The sequence below is a fragment of the Trichosurus vulpecula genome, chromosome 3 (assembly GCF_011100635.1).
Source record: "Trichosurus vulpecula isolate mTriVul1 chromosome 3, mTriVul1.pri, whole genome shotgun sequence".
Lineage (NCBI taxonomy): Eukaryota > Metazoa > Chordata > Mammalia > Diprotodontia > Phalangeridae > Trichosurus > Trichosurus vulpecula.
The window spans coordinates 329693000-329717020 of record NC_050575.1 but is presented as its reverse complement, the minus strand read 5'-3'; positions in this window follow the sequence as shown (position 1 = coordinate 329717020).

Genomic DNA, 24021 nt, shown 5'->3' with positions numbered 1-24021 from the left:
CATATATCAATTGGACAATGGCTTGTATTCTTATAAATTGACTAAGTTCTCTATATATTTGAGAAATGAGGCCTTTATTGGAAACACTTGCTATGAAGATTATTTCCTAGCTTTCTGCTTTCCTTCTAATCTTGGTTGCATTGGTTGTACAAAAGCTTTGTATTTTAATATAATCAAAATTACCTATTTTACATTCTTTCTATCTCTTGTTGGGTCCTGAATTCTTCCCTTCCCCATAGATCTGACTGGTAGACTATACCTTGCTCTTCTAATTTGCCTTTGTTGTCACCCTTTATGTCTAAATCATGTACCCATTTTGACTTTGTCTTGGTATATGGTGTGAGATGTTGGTCTACACTGAGTTTGTGTTCTATTATTTTCCATTTTTCCAAGCAGTTTTTGTCAAATACTGAGCTCTTATCCCAAAGGCTGGGGTCTTTGGGTTTATCAAATGCTAAATTACTATGTCATTGACTAGTGTGTCTTGCGTACCTAATCTATTCTATTGATCCACCACAGTACCAGATAGTTTTAATGATTGCTGCTTTGTAATGTTGTTTGAGATCTGTTATTGCCAGGCCCCTTCTTTTCATTAATCCCCTTGATATTTTTGACCTTTTGTTCTTCTAGATAAATTTCGTTGTTATTTTCTTCTAGCTCTGTTAAATAATTTTTTGGTAGTTTGATTGGTGTGGCACTGAATAAGTAAATTAGTTTAGGCAGAACTGTCATTTTTATTATGTTGGCTTGCCCTACTCATGTGCAATTGATATTTTCCCGATTGTTTGGATGTGACTTTATTTGTGTGAAAAGTGTTTTATAGTTGTGTTCATATAATTCCTGGGTTTGCCTTGGCAGGTAGACTGCCAAATATTCTATATTGTTTATGGTCATTTTAAATGGAATTTCTCTTTCTATGTCCTGCTACTGGGCTTTGTTGGTTATACATAGAAATGCTGATGATTTATGTGGGTTTATCTTATATCCTACAACTTTGCTAAAGTTGTTAATTATTTCAAATAGTTTTTTAGTTGATCCTCAAGGGTTATCAAAGTAAACCATCATATTATCCATAAAGAGTAATAGTTTTGTTTCTTCATGGCCTATTCTAATTCCTTTGATTTCTTTTTCTTCTCTTATTGCTATAGCTAACATTTCTAGAACTATATTGAATAAAAATGGTGATAATGGGAATCCTTGCTTCACCCCTGATCTTATGGAGAAGGCTTATAGCTTATCCCCATTACACATAATGCTGGCTGATGGTTTTAGATAGATATTGCTTATCATTTTAAGGAATGCTTCCTTTATTCCTATATTCTCCATTATTTTCAATAGGAATAGGTGTTATATTTTGTCAAAAGCTTTCTCAGCATCTATTGAGATAATCATATGATTTCTGTTGGTTTTGTGATTGATATGGTTAATTATGTTGGTAGTTTTCTTTATATTGAACAAATCCTGTATTCCTGGCATAAATTCCACATGGTCATAGTATATAATCCTTGTGATATATTGCTGTGATTACTTTGCCATTATTTTGTTCAAAATTTTTGCATTGATATTCATTAAAGAAATTGGTTCATATATTTTTTCTCTGTTTTAGCTCTTTCTGGTTTAGGTATCAGCACTGTAATTGTGTTATAAAAGGAGTTTGGTAGGACTTATTCACCTATTTTTCCAAATAGTTTATATAGTATTGGAATTAATTGCTTTTTAAATATTTGGTAGAATTCACTTGTGAAACCCATCTGGCCTGGGGTTTTTTTCTTAGGGAGTTCATTAATGGCTTGTTCAATTTCTTCTTCTATGTTGGGGTTATTTAGACATTCTATTTCTTGTGCTGTTAATCCGGGTAATTTATATAGTCATAAATATTCATTGATTTTACTCAGTCAGATTTTTTGGAATATAATTGGGCAAAATATTTCCTAATGATTGCTTTAATTGTTTTTTTCATTGGTGATGATTTTACCCTTTCATTTTTGATATTGGACATTTGGTTTCCTTCCTTCTTTCTTTTTTTTTAAATCAAATTAAACAATGGTTTATCTATCTTACTGTTTCCCCCCATAAAACCAGTTCCTAGTTTTATTTATTAGCTCAACAATTTTTTTTTAATTTTCAGTTTTATTAATCTCACCTTTGATTTTCCAGATGTCCAATTTGGTGCTCAATTGGGGATTTTTAATTTGTTCTTTTTCTAGTTTTTTTAGTTGCATGCCCAACTCATTGATCTGTTCTTTTACCATTTTGTTGAGTAAGAATTTAGAGAAATACGTTTCCCCCTAAGTATTACTTTGGCTGCATCCCATAAGTTTTGGGATGTTGTCTCGTTGTCATTCTCTTCAATAAAATTATTGATTGTTTCTATGATTTGTTACTTGACTCACTTATTCTTTAAGATTAGATTATTTAGTTTCCAGTTGCTTTTTCATCTATCTTTCCATGCCCTTTCTTGAATGTATTTTTTTTATTTTATGATCCCAAAAGAGTACATTTAATATTTCTGCCTTTCTACTTTTGATTTTGAGTTTTATCCCCTAATACAGAGTCAATTTTTGTGTAGATTCCATGTACTGCTTAGAAAAAGGTACGTTTCTTTCTGTTCTCATTCAGTTTTCTCCAAAAGTCTGTCATATCTATCTTTTCTAATATTCTGTTTACCTCCTTAGTTTTTTTTCTTGTTTATTTTTTTTGGTTTTATTTATTGAGTTCTGAGAGGGACAGTTCAGGACCTTCACTAGTATAGTTCTGCTATATATTTCTTCTGTAACTCAATTAACTTCTCCTTTAAGAATTTGGATGCTATACCATTTGATGCATATATGTTTAGTATTGATATTGCTTCATTGTCTACGGTACTTTTAAGCAAGATGTAGTTTCCTTCCTTAATTCTTTTAATTGTTTTTTTTTTCTTTTACACTGTCTGATATCAGGATTGCTACTCCTGCTTTTTTTTTTAACTTCAGCTGAAGCATAATAGATTCTGCTCCAGCCCCTTACCTTTACTCTCTCTGTGCCTCTCTGCTTCAAGTGTGTTTCTTATAAGCAACATATCGTAGGATTCTGGTTTTTGACCCACTCTGCTATCCAATTCTGTTTTATGGGAGAGTTCATCCCATTCACATTCACAGTCATGATTACCACCTGTGTATTTCCCTCCATCCTATTTTTCCTTCTGTTTTTCCGCTCTTTCCTTTCACCTTGTCCCTACTCACCAGAGTTTGGCTTCTATCTACCACCTCCCCTGATCTATCCTCCCTTTGGTCCATCCCCCTCCCCCTACTTTATTTAATCTTCTCCCCTCCTTCTTCCCTGTCCAGTAAGATAGAATTCTATATTTATCTGATTGTGTATTATTCCCTCTTTGAGCTAATGCTGATGAGAGTAAGGTTCAAGTTACACTCATTGCCCACCCTTCCATCTTCCCCTCCACTCTAATAGGTCTTTCATACTTCTTCATGTGAAATAATTTAGCCCATTCTGTGTCTCCCTTCCTTCTCCACCAAATGTACTCCTCTTTCTCATACCTTGATCATTTTTATGTAATTCCCTCAAATTCACTTTATATCCATACCCTCTGTCTATGCATATTCCTTCCAGCTGTACTTCTAGCTGTGACACAATTTTTAGGAATTACAAGGGAATCATCTTCCCATGTAGAGATGTAAACAGCTGAGCTCTATTGAACCCTTATGTTTTCTTTTCCCCTTTTACCTGTTTGTTTTTCTCTCAGGTCTTGATGTTGGAGGTCAAATTTTTGGTTTAATTTTGATCTTTGCTGTTGAAAGCTTGAAATTCTTTTGTTTCATTGAATGACCATTTCCCGCCTTGATATATTATGTTTAATTTTGCTGTGTAAGTGATTTTTGGTTGTAGTCCTAGCCCCTTTGCCTTCTAGAATATCATGTTCAACGACCTCTGTCTGATGTTTTAATGTTGCAGCTGCTAAATCCTGTGAATCTTGATTGTGGCTCCCCAATATTTGATTTTTTTTTCTTTCTGGCCACTTGCAGTAATTTTTCCCTTGACCTAATAGTTCTGGAATTTGGCTGTAATGTTCTTCGGAGTTTTTATTTTGGGATCTCTTTCCTGAGGCCATTGGTAGATTCTTTGAATGCTTATTTTGCCCTCTGGTTCAAGGATATCATGGCAATTTTCCTTGGTAATTTCTTGAAACATGCTATCCAGGTCTTCCTTTTGATTACGGCTTTCAGGTAATCCAATGATTCTGACATTGTCTCTTCCGGACCTGTTTTCCAGGTCAGTTGTTTTTCCCATGAGGTATTTTATACTTCCTTCTTTTTTTTCATTCTTTTGAATTTGTTTGATTGATTTTTGATATCTCCTAGAGTCATTAGCTTCTACTTGCCCAATTCTAACTTTTGAGGAGTTGTTTTCCTCAATTAGCTTTAGTACTTTCTTTTCCATTTGGCCAATTGTACTCTGCAAAGAGTTGTTTTCTTCAGTGGATTTTTGTATCTCCTTTTCCATTTGGCCAATTCTACTTTTTAAACAATTGTTGTCTTTTTCCAAGCTGTTGACTCTTTTTTCATAATTCTCTTGCATCACTCTCATTTCTTTTCCCAATTTTTCTTCTATCTCTCTTATATGTTTTTAAGCCTCTTTTTTAACTCTTCCATGAGTGTTCTTTCTGGGCCTGACACCACTTCTTGTTTTTCTTCAGGGTTTTGCCCGTATGTGTTTTGACTTTGTTGTACTCTTTTGAGTATGTGTCTTGATGTTCCCTGTCACCATAATGACTTTATATGGTCAGATTCTTTTTTGTTTTGTTTTGGTTTTTGCTCATCTTATTTTGGCCTTTTTTCCTTTCTCTTAAATTTGAACTTTGCTTCTGGGATGGAAGGGCACTGTCTCAGGCTTCTTGTGCCAGGGGCTGTAGGCCTGGTGCTGCACTGATGTTGTCCTGAGGCCCACAGGGTACCCATGTGTCTGGTGCCACTCTGAGTAGGTGGGGTGCAGGTTGGATGGAATTGCTGGAGGCATCTGGCAGCTTACCTGGTGCTGAGCTGGGGTCATAGTGGTGGTGTCTGGCATGTGCTGAGGCTGGTGGGGTGTTTCTCTGTTTCTCAGGGATACAATGAAGCACATGGCAGTCTGGCTGCCGGCAGTTGCCTGTTTGCCTGTGTTGGTGCTGCCTGTTTGCATTGGCACCAGAAGGGCTGGCTTCTATCTCTTTGCCCAGGACTATGCCGACGTGCATGGTGGTTCTCAGAGCTGGAGTTTGCTTTTTCCCCTGCCTATGCTGAGGCATGTGGGGGATCCTTGTGTTGGCATTGCCAGCTCCACCACATTGGCACTCAGGATCTCTTGCTTATTTGCTGAGGTGGTACTTGCTTCTGGCCTGCTGAGATGCTTCCTATCCCAGACTGTGCTCACCTTTTACCCAAGTGATACAGACCTTTCTTGCCAATCTTCCAAGTCTCTTGGGCTCAAAGATTGTTTCACTTTTTGCTGGTTCTGCTGTTCCAGGATTTGTTTGGGGGCACTATTTTATGGTTGTTTGGTGGCAAATATGGGAGAGCCACTGTGATTTACTGTTTACACTCTGCCATCTTGTCTTCTGGAAGTCCAATCCTTCAAATAAATTTTAAAAATTTGTCTAGTTTTATAAAGTATAACCTTGGTAATTTGATTCTTACAACACCAAATCTGTAAATATTTAATCATTTCTTAATTTATTGGCACAGTGTAGAGGGCTTTGGTCAGAAGCCCACTCTGACTCTCACTAAGTCCTACTTATGTAATAGAATCAAAGTAAGGAAATACCACAAGGGACAGTAGAAACTTAACTGTGTGGAAAATAAATTATATAACTCTGTTAGAGCAGGAAGAAGAAAATTTGTAAAATAGAAAAGGTAGAAAATCCAGAGGTGGGTATCTCTAAGTCATAGACTATCTTTTCTTAAAACAATTGCCTAAGCAACCCTAAAGCTGGTGTGGCATCCAGGATTTGGGGGGATAAAAGTAATCTGCAAGGAGTGGTTCATTGCTCTTTTGAATAGTAAGATACTCACCAGTTGCTCAGGATACTTCCAAAGGGACCTGGGAAAACCTTAGTAAGAAAGGCATGGAGAGTCATATCTAATTTTGACTAGTTGAATTTTCATCATATATTCAGGATTAATAATATTCCTATATCCTTTGATAATCTTAGTTAAGGCATAGCTATCACTATTATGGTCTGAGTATCCATTCTTGCAGGATCTTGCAGACAACTTAGAACCAATTCTCAGCCAAACCATGAAACAGTAACTATCTTTTTATATATTGTCTTTTTTTTTGTTTCAGCAAAATTTGTTTTATAGTTGTATTTCTATAAATCTTGCATGTATCTTAGAAGGTTAACTCAAATATTTCTGCATTCTGTACTCATTTTGAATGGAATTTTTATAATTTTTCTTTCTAGGCTTTGGTTAGAGTTCTCCAGAAATGACACTAATTTTGGAGTATAAATTTTATATGTTCACTATCTTATTCGAACAATAAATCATTTGAATTAGCTTTTTCACTGATTCATGATTTTCTTTTTAAGTACAGTATCATGTCATCTACAAAGGGCATATTTTTGTTGCCTTTTTGCCAATGTTTATACCATCAATTAAATTCTCTTATTTTGTTGCTATTGTGAGCATTTTTAGAATTATGTTAAATAATATTTGTGAGGAACATCATTGCTTTACCCTGTTTATACTGAAAAAAACTTCTAGTGTTTCTTCATTGTTAATATTACTAATTTTGGTTTTAAATAAATAAATATGTATATATGCCTATATATATATGTTTGTATGTCTATATATTTAGATAGATAGATAGATGTCATTAATATGATTCATTACTTAGAAGGTAGTACTTCATGGTGCATAGAGAGGCAGTCTCAGAATCAAGCAAATCTGAGTTCAAATGTCAGTTCTGACACATATTGCCTATGTTACCTCAGGTAAGTCATTTAACTTCTCAGTAGCCCCAGGCAAATCTTTAAGATTAAAAGTTGTAGAAAATATCTTAATCCATATTAGTAGAGGGAGTTTTGTCATTGGAAGTTCCCTACACCATGAAATAGGTCCATATCTATTATATCATTCATTTTGTTAATTGCTTACCTAGTGTTTCATCATATTTGGATTCCAGATATGGATTCAACATGGTCATAATGAATTATTTTCTGAACTAATTTCTTTTTTTTTTGTTTTAGTTAGATTTTTCATTTTTAGTTTATAATACTTAGTGCTACATGTTCTTGAATTTCAAATTTTCTCCCCTCCCCTCCCCCATATCCCCCAAGACGGCATGCAGTCCAATATAGATTCTACATAAACCTTTGCATTAAACTTATTTACACAATAGTGAAGTTGCAAAGAAGAATTATGACCAATGGAATGAATCATGAGAGAGAAGAAACAAAACCAAAAAAGAAGAGAAAAAAGGAGAGAAATAGTTTGCCTCAGTCTGCATTCAGATTCTACAATTCTTTCTCTGGATGTAGCTAGCTTTTTCCATCATGAGTCCTTTGGAGCTGTCTTTGAGCCTTGTATTGCTGAGGAGAGCCTTCTCAACTTATTTCTATGTAGACGCAGACATACACACATATAAGTGTGTGTGTGTGTGTGTGTGTGTGTGTGTGTGTGTGTGTGTGGATAGATTGATGAGTGAGAGAGAGAGAGAGAGAGAGAGAGAGAGTGAGAGAGGGAGTGTGAGAGAGAGAGAGAGGGAGAGAGAGAGAGAGAGGGAGAGACTGTAATTTTTCTCCTTTCAGTCAGAGCTGAGTTTCTGTGGTTTATTTTGATTATAGTAATGTGATACTCATTTCTTCTCCCCAGTTCTCCCTCAGGTTACTTCACCCAATTCCAAGTTTCTCTAAATTAATTTTATTTTATTATATTACTATTCTCTTTCCCCAGTCAGAGTATGATAACTAGTCTTCTACCCCGCTACCTATATCATCTATTATATTCACATGGCATTAATCAGTAGTGTCCCTGTTCCCCCCAAAATGTTTTCTTCTCACATTCTTTCTCTTTCCCCTACTAGGATATTCTAAGTCTATTTCTAAGAACGCCAATTCTTGATTGAGACAGTAGAATAGAATAGAAAGTATTTTATAATCCAAATCTGGGGAGCAAAATCCTGTTCATTGCCTTTACCCTCATATTTCTTAAAATATTTTATCTTATTTTTAATGAGTTTTGTTCTTGTATCACATTTCAGACTATATCTATCCCACTCTCTCAACTACAAAAAGTAAGACATACCTTATAGCAAAGATTTTTTAAAAGAAAAACAATTCATTAAAGCAACCTACACATTAAAAAAGTCTTCCTGTGCAATATTCCAGACCCATGGTCCATCACCTTTTCAAAAAAGGGAGGAAGGCATATTTAGCTCTCTTATAGGACCAAACTTGTTCATTATAATTATACTACTCAATTCCTTTTTTCTGCTGTTATTTCATTTCATACTCCTGTAGCCATTGTATATATTATATAACTTTCTCTGAGTTAATTTTTTGTCACTTCTTATGATACACTTAGATTTATTACCTTCATATAACGCAATTTGTTTAGTCATTCCTGAATTGTTGGCTATTTACTTTGTTTCTGGTCCTTTTCTATGTATGTTACATTCTATTTTGATATATATTGGACTTTTTTTCAGTCTTTAATCTCCTTGGGGTATATGCCTAACAATGAGATCTTTGGGTCAAAGGCTATGGACATTTCATTCACTTACTTTAGCATAATTCTAAATTACCTTTCAGAATGGTTAGACCAAATCACATAACCATCAATAGTACATTAGCATGTCTTCCTTCCCACAGCTGTTCCAACTTTAACTATTTCATTCTTTAGTCAGCTTTGACAGCTTGCTGAGAGTGAGGCAAAACCTTAGATTTATTTCATTTGCATTTTTCTTAGTTATTTGGAATAACTTCAAATGTTTTTGTTGAAAATTTGAAGTTATTCTTTTGAGAACCATTTGTTAATATCTTTACCACTTATCCACCAGAAAATGGTTTTTGGTCTTATGTAAACTCCCTATCTTTAATATTTCTCTTATCTCTTTTTGTCATATCATCCCAACTTCTACCTAAGAGTACAATTCTTTATGTGTCATGATTTCCACTCCACCAGAGTCCCAATAAGATTTTCCTCAGTAGGAATTATTATTTTTATTATTATTAGCTAATATTCATATAGAACTTTAAGGATTGCAAAACACTCTGCATATATTATCTCATTTGATCTGCATAGTAATTCTGGCTATTAAAAACAATTAACATATGCATTTTATAAATGAAGAAGGCAAGAAAATAGAGGGTTAAGTGATTTGACCAGAATGACATAACTAGTAACTGAGGCAGGATTCAAACTCAGATATTTTAAGTCTATCACTCTGCTCGTTAAACCAACTAAGATGAATAGCTGCTGTCCTAATGTATTCTAAGTACCATCCAACTGTTCCCCCAACACACACACACACACACACACACACACACACACACACACTCCAGCAAAGTTCTTAGTGAGACCCCATCTCATTCTGGGGGTACCCAGTTCCCACTCTTACATGTGTGAAGTATCCTTCAGTTTCTCACTCTTACTCATCCAATAACCCTGAACCAGGGGAACATATTGAATGTATCTTGTGTAACTCTATTTTTGAATCCTAATAGTTTTGTTTTTTTTCCTGTCCACCACCCTCTATATCCATCTGGAATGAATTATTCTGTATTATCCTACTACCTAAAGCATTGATTTACTAGTTCTGAGTTCTCTTGATCTGTACTTTAGTGTCTGTTTCCAATAATTCTGAGTAAATTTTCTAAATGACTTGTTGAATTCTAGCATTCTAATTTTCTTTTGCAAGATGGTTTTCTGGAATACCTGTAATCCTTACATTATATATATATATATATATATATATATATATATATATATGTATCCTCATCAGCATTATAAGATATGGTTGAAGGGTTGTAGAAGTCTTTCTATAATGACTCTTGCTTAGAGTTCATTCTATGTTCCTATCACAATTAAATGACAGTAATTAACAACCTAGTTTCATTTTAAAAATGAACATCAATGAGTTTTTTCTTTTTTTTTTTACAAAGGAATAATTTTCTGCAAATACATAACAAAAAGAAAAGGTATAAACATTTCTCTACATATGTAGGACATGGTCTTCTTTGTACCATTTTGATCCCTAGGGAGAGTGGGCTCAAACTTAATGTAATTTTTATAAATATATGGTCCCACCAAGTTCAGTGTTATAGAGTATGTGTATTGGTCTTCGGTTCTAAATTCTTTAGTTTCTTTTTAAGCATTCCGATTTCTTCCTTAAGATCTCTAATTTTTGCCTGCATTTCTTAGGTATTTTCATTTAATACTTTGACTCTTCTGAATGAGTCTAGGTGTCTTGGAGAATTTTTTATAATATTTCATTAGATTTATTTTTTTTGTTGAGTTGTGAAGTATTTGTCCATCAAAATGGCATGTTTCTTCAAATACTTGTTCATTTCCTTTCTTTAGTCAACATTTAACTATCAATCACTTTGATGATTTTTTTCAGGCTGTACTTATTTTAAACAAGCTTCTTGTGATCAGTCTTTTCCATTTTGTAGACCTATCACCATGACGTTTTCCTCCTGTCTTATTAGTTGTTTTCTATTCTCTCAGAATACTGAAATTAAAGACCTCCTGCAGTCCTCATGGCATTACATTACTCAGTTGGGATATGCTCAAAGACATCTGAAAGGAAAAATGAAATGGTCTTAGTTTTCTAATTTCACTCATTTAGGTTCTACCATTTTTTTTAAATTGATTTTCTTTTATCCCCTGGTAGGCTGGTCATGAAGTGGTTGAAATGAGTCCCCTGGAAGGCTCCTAAAGATGGAGGATGAAAACAACTCTGAGCAACCTTTGTAATTTCTATGCATTTCACCTTTCATTTCTTATGATGACTATTTCTTTTCCTGTAATGCTAAATCAAGTCACTTAACCAGCTGAGTGGCACAGTAGATAGAGAGCTGGTCCTGAAATCAGACAGATTCATCTTTGTGATTTCAGATCTGGCTTCACACACTTACTAGTTGCGTAATCCTGGGCAAATCACTTAACACTGTTTGCCTTAGTTTCCTCGTCTGTAAAATGAGCTGAAGGAGGAAATGGTGAACCATTCTAGCATCTTTGTGAAGAAAACCCCAAATGGGATCATAAAGTGTCAGACATTACTGAAATGACTCAACAGCAACAATACCAAATAGCTGTAACTAGCACCATGCTTATAGGCCCCTTGTTCTTCCAAAGTCTTGTACTTTGAGGGCAATGCTGCACGTATAGCTTTTTCCTTCTTTTAAAATTTTCTAGCTGGCCTAATTCACTGGTTTAGATCTGTCAGGAAAACACTTTCCCCTCCGGGACTATGCCAGAGGGTTAGCTTCAAGATTCTGTGCCTAAAATTTCAGCAGCCGTGAATGGTATAGGGCTTCTAAAGAGTATAGCCAGCATAGCCAAGCCCAGTGATGAAGGGAAGGAAAAGAAGGGGACTAAGGGCACTAAAAGGGATGAGAACTCAGTCTGTTTTGAGGAGAAAGATAACATTCCCCCCCCTCAAATCAATTCTCTCCCCCCACTCTCTGCTAGGTACTTAATTTCCCAGTATCAGTCCCTAAAACTGTCCCTAAAATCTGACCTGGTTCAGCTGTGAGAAATTAAAGGAAATGAGATTGACCAGTGAGGTTATTTTTTTTTCCTTTAAGAATGATCTTGTGGTGTTTATTTTTTAAAATTTCCTCATTAATTGCTGATTTTTCCGTATCGTGATTTCATTACTCATTGTTTGAGGGGTGTGTAGAGCTATACTCAGGGATTCTTATCCCTCCGTTGTTGTATCAGAATTTTTGTAGTGACTGTTCACAGGACATAACTTTCACTGGTACAATACCTCAAGTTCATGTCAAAATTGTGGTGACGTGGAGTCATTATTTTATGGTTACAGCACCTAAATGATCAGAGATGACACAGGGATTATTTCTTTGACTTACTTCCCTTTTCTTGAGAGTGCTGTGTCAAACTCCATATCTCTCACAACACTATTCTCCTCCTCATAATGACCAAGTATTCCTCACTGCCCCTATCTCCTCATCCTTCTCACTCACGTTGTCAGCAAGGGTGGGAGGGTGACACTAGCAGCTTTATGGTTTTTGACTGTGTCAGCTTTATAAAGAGTTGGCTGTTTTGATAGCTTTCTACATTGCTTTGTGGAAAGGAATGTTCCCAATGTCTAGCTTTGCCAAAAGGATGAATAGAAGCAGTTAGAGCCTCTTGAGCCTTAGTTCTCTCTTTAGGAAGTCAGTGCCATAAGCACGACATTTTGATGCTACTGGAGGGAGGGAGAGATGGTTGTCGTCTAGTCATTTCGATTGGGTCTAGCTCTTTGTAACATCATTTGGGGTTTTCCTGGCAAAGAGACTGGAGTTATTTGCCATTTTTTAGTTCATTTTACAGAAGAGGAACTGAAGCAAATAGGGTTAAGTGACTTGCCGCAACTGGTAAGTGTCTGAGGCCAGATTTGAACCCAGGAAGATGAATCTTCCTGACTCCAGGCCCAGCACTCTATGCCCTATGGTGCCACCTAGCTGATCAAATCACTAAAATTCTGTCTGCCTCATTTTTATCATCTGTAAAATGGGGATAATGATAGCACCTAACTCTCAAAGTTGTTGTGAAAATCAGATAAGATAATATGTTATATACTTTGAAAACCTTAAAGCTCTCCGTAAGTATTAATACTATTATTACTACTACTACTTTATTACTTTGCATTTGCTTTATGTATGTTTTATGTGTACTAATGAGAAGTAAAATGGCCTAGTTGATAAAGACCTCTTCTTGAGGCCAAGAAGTCATGAGTTTAAGATCTGCCTCTGTCCCCTATTAGCTGCGTGACTCTGGATAGGTCACTTAATTTCAATTCTCTATTAGACAGCTTTCTAAGAGTGTTGTTGTTTCTATATTAATAGAGGAAGATTCCTCAACTTGCAAGTTCTCTGTAACAGCACTTCTGAACGGTGGGTTGAGACCCCATATGGGGTCATGAAAAAGGTTTCTGAATGCACAACAGCCAAAAATTAATTAAAAATCAAACGTGTAACGAATCCGAGGTGTTTCCGGCAGTACTTGCCCGTATTGCATTGCGTTGCCCAACTTCAGCGAAGCCTTGGTTCTGAACACCAGACATGCACACTTTGCACTGCATGTGCTGTCATGCCATGAAATGCTGATGAACACTGCGGGGTCCCTAGTGGAAGAAGTTTGAGAAGGCCTGCTATACCAACGACATCACAGAACCAATCGCTTTCCCTGTATGCCTATAGTATACATGCTTATACAAATAATTACAAACATGCATATACATATATACACACATGTCTGTGTTTAATTATATACATACATATTCATCTGTATATATATATCACACATACAGTATATCAACAGTCTTAGCGTAGTTTTAAGGTTCAATAGCTTCAATGTTTATTTGGCCATATAATGCTTATGTGGCCACTTTTGATTTTAAGCTTTAATATCTTAAAATACCAAGACTCTTGGGATACCTTGTATATATGTGTGTATATGCATATGTATATGCATGTGTGTATACGTGGCCATAGATTTAGACATAAATTTATACATGTTTTCTACTCAATGTGAGTACCACGAGGGCAGAGACTGTTTTACTTTAGCCTCCCAACCACCTAGCTCAGTGTCTAACATATAATAGGTACTTAATGGATGCTTTCTTGCTTCTTTAGGTAATTGTTTCCTTTGGATTACGGTTGCCTTCTGCATACAGCTATAAGAGGAGACCTAGCAATAAGTACAAAAAGGGTGAGAGGGACCATGGGACAAAGCTCCAGGCAGGAGACCACCTGGATTACAGGAATTCTGTTTGCCTTGATCACTGTCATCTGCTAGCCTCATTTTGCCTTGGCTGACTCTCTTAACTCCCAGACCTTTCCCTTGCTTTTGTCTCTTGAGAACTACTTGCTCCCTGACCTCCATCCGAAATCCCTAACTTTCAGTCCCTTGGATTGTGTGGGATGACTGAAAATGCTACACAGGGTGCTGGAGAAGTCTTAGTGTAGATTTAAAAAAAAATTTATTTTAGACTCAAGGGCTGGAACACAAATACAGAATAGAGAAAAGGAACAAAATGCATCATAAACTTAAATATTGAAACTTAAATACAAAGTAAGAAAGGAAAAAAAGCATGTCATGTGCATAGCAGAATGTAGGAGAGGATTCAAAATATATAACAATAGATTTTCATCTCAGGAAAGCCTGTATGATAAATAATACGTGTCGTGTTGAGAATTGTCCATTTTTTCTTTGCTTCTTTGTGAGTTTTCTTTTGTTCTCTGCTGTGCACTTTTTTCACTTTGTTCTTTTTACTTGCCCTCCCCCCACCCACCCCCAAAGGCTATATACATATACATATATACAAACATATATAGACATATACTTTCCCAAACATACTCTACTCATGATCTTTGTTTTTATATTTGTACATATCTCTTGTTTCGTATCCCTCCTGATTCCTCTACTTTACTTCTACCAACTACCTTGCCCTCCTATTACTTACCTATCCCCCTCCAAGGATCCCCCTCCTATCTTCCCAGTCCCATAAATCTAAACACCCTTCTTTACCCCCCTTTTACCTATTCCCTCATTCTCCCCTAAAAATCCCTCCCTTGTCCTCTCCCCCCCTCACTATAGCCCTACCATTTTATTTCTTCTAAATTTAGAAAACTTTTATACTCTTCTAAATATATACATATTGTTCCCTCTTAAACCCATTCCCAATGAAAGCAGGTTATCAGAACTACCGGCCCTCCTCCCCCATCCAATTCCTCTGCATCCTTTCTTCCTCTTGCACCTCTTTTGTATAAAATATTTACTCTTTCTAGCTGTTTCTAAACGGTCTTACTTTTTAAATTCATGTCATAGTCAGGTTTAGCCTCCTCTTTCTTATGAACTTGCCAATTATTAATAAGAATCTTAGACATACATTTTACATTTTATGTTATGTAAAAGGTAAACAGTCTGTCACTATGAATCCCTTATAGTCAGTCTTTATTATGTACTTATGTTTCTCTTGGTTCTTGTATGTTGAATCTTCTATTAAGGTCAGGATTTGTTTTTAACAAAGTCTTGAAAGTCTGACGGTTTATAAAATGTCCATTTTTTTCATTCAAGATAATACTTAAATTTGCAGGGTATGATACTTTTGGCCTGAGCCCTGGGTCTTTTGTTTTTCCATACATTGTGTTCCAAGACCTGCTGTCCTTTAATGTCTCTGCTGCTAGGTCTTGTGTAATTCTAGTTGTGGTACCATCATATTTAAATTGTTTTCATCTTGATGCTTTTAATATTTTATCCTTGAGCTGGGGGTTTCAGAATTTGACTATGATATTCCTATGGGTTTTCCTCATAGGATCTCTTTTAAGTTGTGTTCAACAGATTTTTTTCTATTTTTACTTCCCAGCCTTGTTCTAAAGCTTCAGGACAATTTCTTTAACTATTTCTCATATTATTGTATCAAGATTTTTTTTTGATCATACCTTTCAGTTACTCCAATTATTTTTATATTTTCTCTTCTTGATCTATTCTCCAAATCTGTTGTTTTTCATATAAGATGCTTCACTTTCTCTTCTATTTTTTCATTATTCATGTTTTCTATAATTATTTCTTGATCTCTTATAATTTCACTGGCTTCACTTTCCCAATTCTAATTTTCAAGGTGTCATTTTCCTTCTTAAGATTCTGGATCTCCTTTTCTTCTGGACTTTCCCTTTCATAATCTTCTTGTTTTTCTTGAATTATTTTTCTTTATTTATTTTTAGTTTTTCCTCCATCTTCATCATTTGATTTTTAAAGTCTTTTTAAAGATCTTCCATAAATTCTTTATGGGCAGGTGACCATTTGGCGATACTCTTTGGGGTTTTTTTTACTTCAATATCCTCCTCTGAAGATGAACTCCGGTCATCTCTATTCCCGTAATAGGTTTCTATGGTTGGATTCTTTCTCCTTTGCCTGTGCATTTTTTTTTTGTGGTATTAACTTGATTTTTGTAATCACCTCTAGCCCTGGGGTATGGGAAATGGTGCCTCTTGCCCCAGATCTTCAGTTCTCCCCTATAGCCTGGAACCAAAGCCAAAGCTCCAACCTCCTGTAAGTGCCCACAGCCAGGGGCTTTCTGCCCCATTGCTTCTGTACTCACCGGGTGTGTTCTGGTTCCTTCTCTTCCCCATGGCTCTCGGCAGCATTGCTGGGTCTGGCGTTCCTCATCAGCAAAGGTTCCCTCAATCTTCCTGGGCTCAGATGACCAACTCCCCTCAGTATCCTGGGGTTAAAAGTTCCAGGGGCTGGTGCTGAGGCAGCCTCTCAACCCAACTAACCCCAGGGCTTGCCAGTCATTGTTAAAAGGGAACCTATCCTGGAGGTGTTTACTTTTTGCAGGGGCCAAACCTGGTCCTGGGATTTTTCTTTGAATCTTCTCAAATTGTCCCAGGAAGACCCCTGTTGTGCCCCTGTTCTTCTTTGTCCACTTTGTTCACCCTAAGGTGCTAGTTTGACTCTTGTGCGCAAAATCCTGAGAGCTTGGAATTTTCTGACCTCTGCCATCTTCCCAGAATCCTTTCCCTTAGTGTAGTTTTGAGCTTTAATAACGTAACACTGCAAAAAGACTTTTGGGACAGTCTGCATTCCCTTAACTCCATCCAGATGCCCTGCTTTTTAGACCATTACCTTACAAGATTGTAGAATCATATATTTAGAGCTGGGAGGAAACTTGGGGGTTAATAAACCCAAACCCTTCATTTTACAGATATAGACACAGAGGGGAAGAGATGTTATATGACTCCCTTAGGGTCACACAGCAAATGAAGGTCTGAGGATGAGTCTAACTCAGGTCTTCCTGACTTCAAATCCAGCCCTTTATCCCTTATACAATACTGCCTTCTGATTTTGGAGCCTTGTCTCTATCCGCTACAACCTTAAGCCAAAGACATCTAGTTCTCTATCCACTTTCTGTGCCTGGCATTTCCAAATCTCAAGCAAATATGAAATCCTTAACCCTTGCATATAACAAGCCAGGCCTGCTTACCTTCTCTGGCCCCAGTCTTTCCAGACCAGGTCCTAACCACAAGGCACTCATATCCTGGTATGACAAAGATAATAGAACCAAAAAGATGTATGCTCTATAGGAGAAAGGAAATCGGGTTGTCTCCCTGCCATACAGCTTTTTTTTTTGTATGAGGTTACTGAGGTAAGAAACTAATTACTTCTGAGAATCCCAACATGTTTATATGGCCACTCATGATTTCAAACAATTACCACCCGTGGCCTCACACAAGTGCTATGTCCTTCAGTGAATTTGTGTGATTAGTCTCCATCCCTACCCCATTATGGCAACTCAATGAACATTCCAATCCTGAGACCTGGTTACAAGATCTGAGAATGGATCTGTGTGGCCTTGACCTTTCTCCTGTGTCAGGTTTTCCTTTGCAATCTTCACTGGAAAATGGATTGCCATGGAAAGGCCAAAACCAAAAATGTGAGGTGGAACCTGGTATTTCTGAGGTCCCTGATTCCTTGGGAAGGTTATTATAACCAGAGCACCTGCTCACCTTGGTAGCGAAAGGGTTTGTCCTGCTTGCAGGGGCTTCACCACAGCTTGCCGAATGTTAGATTGGTTCTCATGCTAAATCACCAGAGCTTACAGAGTGAAAGAACAACCAGATTCTTGACCACATTTGAGTCTGTCCAAGGCAATAGCTTCATTTGGAGGTAGAGGAAGAAAGGAGAACAGATATGAATCAGGAGTGTAGGGTGGTAACAAAGAGAATTCAGGTAGTGGAGAGATTAGATTTCTTTTTAAACAATTTCCCTTCAAACATACACTCTCCAAGCCCTGTTTCTGTCTGATTATTGTGGAAATGGAGACAATCGAATCATTTTTAGCAAATTATTAATGCAATTTTTTTCTTAAAGAAAAAAGAAACTAAAGGATGGTTGTAGCCTTTTGTGGTAGATTGCTTTTCAGTACAGTATAACATAAACAGATTAACTGCAGTGTTTATTCAGTGTGAAAAAAACAGTTCCAAGAGCCCCAGGTGCTTGCCAAGATCATAATTGTACCTTCTTAAATACTTTCATTACTTGGAAGTACAATAAGGGAAGCAGGGACACATGCTTTCCATTTTCTTGTCAACAAAACACCTCCAAGAAATTAAGCTCTATTTTCTCTAGAAAATATCTCTAGAATTGTTCAGGGCTTTGGGCGGGTGTTGGGAGGCGAGACTTGCTTCACTCCTTTAGCACCTTGGGGAGGAATATGAGGAGTCTATCCTTGGACAGGCATGGTGGAATGCTCACAGTTTCTCTGGGTTCAGAACAGGCTGGACTGTATGGCATTTACAAAAAAACAGCTAGATATCCTAACTTATAACCTTGGATAACAATGAAAAAAATATGCCCACATTGGTGCTTGTTTATATGGCTACAGAATAGTAGCTTTTGGTAAAGAGCTGTCTTAGTTACCTCTTAAATTATTAGAGAACCAGAAATCATAATATTTAGAGCCAGAAGGAAATGGGGAGATTTCCAACTCATGTAACAGATGAAGAAACTGAGGCCCAGAAAGGCCTAATGATTTTTCCACAGTTACCAGAGGTGGCGTGTAATAGGATAGAGATTCAAACTCAGATTCTCTGACTCCAAATCAAATGATCTTTTGGATAAGATACAGAGACTCTAAAATAATTTTTCATTAGGAACTCATGGTATAATCATAGGATGTTAGAAATAGGGGGCATCTTCCAGATTCTCAAGTACCTATGTAGAGTCCTATGATGTACTGGTAGTTCCTGAAAATAGTACCCGATTATGAAGGAATTAGATGGGGTAGGGTGGGAGGAGAGAGGTGTGGTGAGAAATGGGACAGCCTTCCTAAGTATTGGTTGGAAATATGTAGGGATACAATTACAAAGCCTGTTCTCTACAATCTACCTGTTCTCCCATCTCCTGCATTTTGGGGGATGGGGCTACCTTAAATCTGCTGCCACTCCAAAATAAAAGATAGCTATCTGTGAGTGTGTATATGTGTGTGTGTGTGTGTGTGTGCTCGCGTGTGCACATGTGCATATGCGACAAATTAGCTGGAACTTGGCTAATTAGAGTCCTCAATTAATTAGAATTTTTCTGCACCTGGAGGAAATGGGATTTTTAAGACAGAGAGGAAATTTTTTTTCAAAAAGCTGATATCAAGGCTTTTATCAATCAACAAGTATTTATTGAACACCTGTTATGTAGTCAGCACTATTTAGTCAAGGGAACAATTTCTTGGGATACATGGGGTCATTGAAAATTCATCCCAAACTTTTATACCAAACCTCTTACCTTTCTAGTGCTAGAAAATGGTCATTGATATTTATTGATAACCCTACGATATTTCTTAAGATCTTTAGTCATTAAAGGAAATTTAATTCTGCTTAAGTGTACAAACGTACTGTACTTTCTATGGCAGAGAAATAGACTATGTTATAACAACAAAAGTTGAAATAAATAGGTGCTTTTTAGATAAATATGAGTTAATAAAAACATTCAAATAACCACCACACTCCATTTCTTAGTGTAATCCATAGAACAGCACTCCAAGCTCTGGGCTTTAATGATTGTGGAGGATATATCACACATGCGCGCACGCACGCACACACATGCGAGCGCGCACACACACACACACACACACACACACAAACACGCACAGATGCACACAAACACACACCATTCTCTATTTGGCTCATCATGCCCCCAAACTAAGTTTATTCTGGGAAAACTATTGAATATGGCTCGTGTCTAGGTTTTCAAAGATGTGAGTAAAAGGGTTCCCAGACCCTGTACAAGCAATCAGAGTAACAATGAATATTAAGTTGAAGGGTTTCCTTTATTGAACCTATGCTACTCCAAATAAAATCCATCCCCTCTCCCCCAAACCAAAAGCTTATAGGAATGCATATAAACAATGCATAAAACACTCATATAATTCTATAAACAATCAATATAATTTTCTTCCCTTTCCGGTGAGTCCTACCTTCCCAAGTATCCTAAAGTCATGAGATCATAGAGTTAGAACAGAGAAACCTTAGAGATAATCTAGTCCAACTCCCTGATTTTAAGATTACCAGTCAGCAGACGAGAGCACTGAGTAACTAATTTGTCAGATGTCACACAGGTCATTAGTACAGGTTCTATGAATCAGAATAATATGCTTTTTTCCCACAATACCATAGTGCTTAACTTTATCAAGGTAAGAGATATACCTACAAGAAGCAACACTGATATAGAATATAAACTCACTTGTAAATTCTTATAGAGGAAAACTTTCATAACATCAATTTTTGTGCTATTGAAAAAATTGTGGGGAAAATGAGCACCAATGGATTGGGGAATGGCTGAACAAATCAATGTATATGAATGTAATGGAATATTATCATGATACAAAATTAATACAAGGAATGGGAAAAATGGGAAGAGGTGTACAATATAAACTGACACATTTAGTGCAGTAAATTTCACCTAAAAACTGCACACAATGACTGCAGTAAGAAAAATGAAGAGAATGTTAAAGTAAAGCCAAATGTTGAAATGTGATTGGCCAATGGTGGCCTTGGAGAAGAGATAATAAAATACACTCCTCTCATTTGCTTGTGGAGGTGAGGGAGCCTAGGGTTGTGGAATGTGGTATACACTGCCAGATGCAGACACACACTATATCAGTTTTGCATAGTTTCTTTATTGAAAGGGAAGACTCATTGGGTATGTGGTGGTACACCTAGAAATTACTATTATTAAAACCAAAATGCACCAATAGAGCTTATAATCTTATGGAGAAATATAGTAGAAAGTTATGAACAGTATCACCTCATAAACTGTGGGAATTGGGGGGAGGGACACATTTTAAAAGCTTGGCAAAAGACCCAACTAAACAAAGTCACCCTAAGGACTTTTAAAGATGAAATTGTAAGATGACTAAGCAAATGAAAGCTGGAAAACATCATTAATATTTCAATAACAAGCACTTTTAATCAAGGTGCGTAGAACTACAATAGGTACATCACTGTTTTCAGTATGTTATATGAGAAAGTGAAAATGATGATGTAAAGAACAAAACTAGAAAAAGCAGCTGGATGAAAATATGTGTATATAGAGGAGCTCAGCACTGCAGGCCACACACTTCTTAATGCTTTGAGAGATTTATTCTTCTTGGTATCTGAATGAGAGGAAGATACCAAAGGCATGGCAAAAAATTTCATACCTCATTATTGTTATCAAAAGAGGTGACTAAGAGACCATCAAGAACTACCTGTTGGGGCAGCTAGGTGGCACAGTGAGTAGAACACCAGCCCTGAAGTCAGGAGGACCTGAGTTCAAATCCGACCTCAGACACTTGACACACTAGCTGTGTGACCTTGGGCAAGTCATTTAAACTCAATTGCCCTACCTTCCTCCCTCCAAAAAAAAGAACTACCTATCCATAAGCTTACTTTTCCTATAAAATTATTATGAGAATAATCTAAGAAAGCATTGATAACATTATGAATAACCATCTAAGAAAGGTAAGAACCTCACAAATTACATTCTACTATAAATTATATCTTCCTAGCATGAAAAAAACAATTTGAACATTTCAAGTTCTCTTGTACTTGTTTATTGACTGTAATACACACACACACACACACACACACACACACTCACACGTTTGAATTATTGCAAAGTTTCATAGCATCAACATGGATTCCACAGGAATGGAAATACACTTGAGATACCAGATAGGGTAATAGTATGGTGAAAATCCTTGTGATGGAATTCTACTGTGCTGTAAGAAATGATGGACTCAATGGTCTTAGAAAAACATGGATAGGCTTGCATGAAATACTGAAAAGTGAAATGAGCAGAATCGAGAGAATGTTGTATACGGTAACAACAATATTGTTTTAAGAACAATTTTGAGCAAATAAGTCATTTTGTCTATTACAAATACCCAAATTATCTACAAAGGACATATGAAGAAAATGCTCTCTGCATCCAGAGAAGGAACTAATAAATAGAAGAATGTATAGAGTATATATGTATATATAGTGTGTGTGTGTGTGTGTGTGAGTGTGTGTGTGTGTGTCTAAAGCTAGCCATCTCTAGGGTGGAAGGGGAGGGAAGAAAAAAGGAAAAAAAGAAATTTACATGATAACTTTATTATATATTTAAAAGGAATAACAAGTTGTACATAACAGATTTGCAGTTTCATGCTCAATCATTGTTTTTATTATGCTATCTTATGAAAAATCTTGTTTTGTTCCATACATTAAAAAAGAAATACATTTTTAAAAATTTTGAAAAAGAAAGAAAATCTAGTTCCTTTGCTCTCTCCTGTTGTGGATTTAGTTCTTTCTCTTTGAACGTTTTTGGGGCATATGATAGTTCTTTCTATCCCTCCAAGAGGTTAGATCTGCTTAGGAACATTCAGTAATTTCTCCTTCTCTAATAGGCTGGATACTAAGACCCTCAAATGTTGGATTATTATTGAAGCAAACTGCAGTAAAAATAATTAACATTGTTCGGTAACTGGAATTCAAAAACTCTCATCATTGCTTCTTTTCACCATAAAAACAACTTAAATCTCACCACTACTGTCTCTTTAGGACACAAACATCTTCACTGTGGATCAGGGTCTGCATAGCGTGGCAAAAGAACACTAAATTTGGAGAATTGTTTGTTTATATCCTTTGGACCCCTTTCTACATCTGCATCTGTATCTATATCTATGTATAAATGGATAAATGATAGACATAATCTCCAAAAGCCATTATCTTAAATAGAATATATCTAGATCTATAGATCCAAAAGCCATTCCTCATTAGAATATATTCCTGTCTAGATTGTATTCACTCACACACACATATACACATATATATCCAAAAAGCCTTCACTCAATAAATATATATAGTATATATGATATAATGTATATATTAAATAACACTTAATATATAATATAAACAGAATACATGCACATATATTTAAAAGCTGTTGCTCAATAGATTTTTTAGATAGATAGAGTGTACATATATGTTCAAAAGTCATTATCAAATATATTATATAATGTATATATATAATACATATAGCTAATATAATATATTGTATATATAACATTATAATACTATCCACACACAAACACACACACATATTCTACTACTTCCCTTGTTGTCCTAGGTGGAATAATTTTTCTCTGAAAAAGTTTTTTCAGTTTCATGTAACCAACATTATCCATTTTATCTTCTGTGAATCAATTCTCTTTCTTTTTTATTAAGAAAACATTATCTCCCCATAGCTATGAGTGGCATATGATCTAATTTTTATAGTAGGTTTGTGTATGTATTTAAAATGTATTATGGATGATTATATAAGGTCTAAATATCTTAGCCCAGTATCTGCCATGTCCAGTTTTCCTAGCCATTTTTATCAAAAAGAGAGTTCTTTCATAAACAATTTTTGTTTTCCAGGTAACTGAAGAACGGACAATTGCGTTCTGTCATTTATGATTCTTTCTTTTCTTGTCTGTTCCATTGATTTACCTCTTTATTTTTAACCTATACCAGGTGGTTTTGATGAATGCTGCTTCATAATTTACTTTGAGTTCTGGGAAATGCTATTTTCCCTTCATCCTTATATTTTTATCATTTCCCTTGATAATCTAGATCTTTTCTTTTTCAAGATTAATTTTGTTATTATTTTATCAAGATCTATAAAGTAACCTTCTGAAAATTTGATTGGTATAACATTAAAACCATAATTTAACTTTGTTGGTAAAATTATAAATTAACTTTGTCATTTTTATTATGTTGGTATGGCCTAGCTATGAGCACTGGGTTTTCCTCCAACTATTTAA